Here is a 3,423-nt window from a genome sequence, read left to right as displayed (position 1 = left end):
CATAATTCACCATCCAAAGCAGTTCACCAAACACTGAAAGAGGGTACTATTAATAATTACACCAGAACAGGTGTAAACCGGATATTTCCCAAACAAACCCTTCTGAGAGGTAGCCACAGGTAACAGGTCCTTGTTATTCCAGACCTTTTTTTATTTTAAGGCACACACAAGCACACCCAACCAGGTCAGCTGTAGCTGTGATCTAAGAATGGGATCATCCTATAGCTGCTGTCTCTTACTTTTTTCATTTAATATATCATCATCTGTTTACACGTCAGGACAGAGATCCACCTCACTTTTTTAACTGACTACAGAATAAGCCACTGTAGGGAGATACCGTATAATTTTTCAACCACCCACAACACATATAAGCCAACTTTAAATTTTTGTCTTTACAAGCAATGCTGTATAGAGAACACAGCCCCACAGATATCTTTTATGAGTTTGAGTATTTCCAGAGAATGGGTTTCTAGTAGTAGAAAGTCTAGGTCACAATGTTACCATTTTTAATAGGTTCTTCTCCATACTCTCCAAAGAGGCCTTATCAAATCATTTCAAAACCAAGAGTTAACACTTTTGAAATTCTGCCAGGGTGGTAAAGGACACATGCTATCTCATTCCATCATTTTCTTACATGTTCACTCGACTCAAGACACTCTGGGTCCATGGTACATTTGGAATTTTCCTGCTCCAGGCCTTTGCTCCCGCTGTTTCCTCCACTTAGAATAACATTCCACCCCATCTCTATAAATATCCTACAGGCAAATACTACCTCCCCTTTAAGGCCAGTTCTAACTCTAACTGACAACAAACCATCTTTACGTGATCTTTTCCTTCTGGGAATGCCCGCAGCACTGTTTAATCCTGTGCCACCACCATCCCCTCACCCTGCATCCTCTCCCAGACCAGACAGGGTGGCTCATGCCTGTAATCCCTGCACTTTGGGAGACTGAGGCAGAAGGATTGCTTGAGCCCAGGAGTTCAAGACCAGCCTAGTCAATATAGTGAGACCCTGTCTCTACAAAAAAATAAATAAATAAATAAATAAATAAAAATAGAAATGCAAAGACATAATACACACGTACTAATTGATAAATTAAGACAGCTATGGTAAATCAGAGTAAGCTTTGGATATATAAAAGACCTGGATATAAAGCCTTGGCTCTGCTGAGCCCAGAAAAGCACCTTATGTCCTGCAGGCGTCCATTTCCTCATTGATAACTGTGGACACAGCCAACCCCCTCCCAGCCTGGACCTGGTTTGTTTCCCAATTTTGCCTACCATTAACAGCAGTGGGAAAAAAAGTCTTAACTCCTCTGTGCCTCAATTTCCTCCTCTCAAAAATGGGAATGATTATAACACATTTCATAGAGATGATTGAGAAGTAAATGAGTTGATAAAAAACACTTCTAGCAAAGGATGGCATACAGTAAGGGCTACGTATATGCTAGCTATTCTACAGCTACTGCCTTAAAATAACAATTAGACGAGATTTTTACAATATGCCAAAAAGTTTATAAGCAATAAATGTCTAGTGGCTTAATTTTTATCCCATTCACACTGGAATAATCAATAGAAAGAAAAATTGACCAAACCACGCAACTACCCTGACATAAAGTTTATTGGAAAATGTCTATATGCATTTTCTTTCTATCTGTACATCAATCATTCTAGAACACTAAAGACTCAGGGATCATTTAATTGCTCTATCATCATTTGTAGCTTCCCACAGAGTGGTGACTAAATTGAGACTTCAAGAAATCGAAAGGAAATAACATGAGGACATAAAGACAGTATACTTAGAATGTGTTTCTATCAAATATGCTCCACATAATTTGGTCCAACAAATTCAGCTCTATAAAATCTCAAAGGAGGTAGCAGTGCCAGGAAAGAAGATAAAAACCCAAAGTGTTAAACAGAAGTGTTTTGAGTCAATTACGCAGCCTATTCAGCGCCTCCACAAGCCTAGAATCAAGTGATCAGATTCAAAGGAGGAAAACTGACAAACTTAATATGGTAATAGCCATCAGTTATTCAGTGTTGCCTTTGCTCTGTGTTCCATGCCGAGGGTTGACTGCATCATTTCGTTGAATCCTTGTAGCAATCATGTAAAATACGTGCTCTTATTACTGCTACTTCACAGAAGTAAAAACATGTACCCAAGGCCACATAGCAAAGAAGCAGTAGGACCAGATTTGAACCCGGACTACATGAAATTCAAATCCTGTGCACGTAATTACTAAGCATATAGCCTCCAAGCCAGAAAGGTGGAAGGGTTGACGGGGTCAAAGCTGATGGTGGGACTAAAGAACAGCTGACCAATACACACACCCTTTGAAAAGAAACAATGAGGACATGTTGCTAGCAAGGCTCTACTCTGGCAATATGTGCCCCCAGCACCGGAGCTGGAGACGTTGGGTAAGTGGTGCTCCGGAGAGACCCAGGGAAAGTCAGGCAAAGCTGAGCAAGAAAGAAAAGCAGAATGGAGGAGGCCACGACATCAAGAAAATCTGACTCCACCTGCTTCCGAGGGGACTGGGAAGATAAAAGTCAAATAGGAAAAGGCAGAAACAACCCAATCTCCATCAACAGATGAAGGGGTGAGCAAAATGTGGTACACACACAATGGAATAGTATTCAGACTTTAGAAGGAAGGAAATTATGACACGCTGCAGCGTGGATGAACCTTGAGGACATTATGCTAAGTGAGATAAGCCAGTTGCAAAAGGGTAAACACCATACGATTCCACTTATATAAGGTATCTAGAGTAGTCAAATTCATAGAGAAAGAAATTTAGAGGTCACCAGGGGAAAGAGGAATGGGGGATTGTTAATGGATACAGTAGGGGAAGATGAAAAAGTTCTGGAGATGGATGGTGGTAATAACTGCATAATAACCTGAATATACTTAATGCCACTTAATTGTATAATTAAAACGGTTAATTTTATGTTATGTATATTTTACCACAATTTTGTTTAAGTCTCACAGAAGCTTGTTACGTTCATGAAGTGCCAAGTTGCACTGCCAGGAACCCCAAGGAGAAAGTAGGAGTTAGTCAGTGCGGGAAGACGCAAGCACCTGTGTCTAGACACGCACAGGGCGCGGCAGCAGATGGAGAAACAGGGAAGCTCTGCGCTGCAACGAGCCAGGCTCACGGCAAGGCACAGACGTCTCCCTTCCAACGGAGGGTGCAAGGAAGGGTGCCTGGCCTCAGCTTTCTTCAGACCAAACTCCAGGAGGTCACCTACCCTTAATTCACACAACAGTACATCACAGCCTGAAGGGGATCCCGCCACTTGTCACCAGGCAAAAATGCAGCCTCCTGGCAAACACCAAGCTGGAGGAAACCCACCGCTGTCACTTAATCTGCTGTGAAATCTCAGGCAAGTAACAACTTCCAAGGCTCAGGGTTCTGACCGCTA

This window comes from Colobus angolensis, unplaced genomic scaffold, assembly GCF_000951035.1.
Source record: "Colobus angolensis palliatus isolate OR3802 unplaced genomic scaffold, Cang.pa_1.0 Scaffold26, whole genome shotgun sequence".
NCBI lineage: Eukaryota > Metazoa > Chordata > Mammalia > Primates > Cercopithecidae > Colobus > Colobus angolensis.
The sequence above is the reverse complement of the archived record's forward strand: the minus strand, read 5'-3'. Positions refer to the sequence as shown.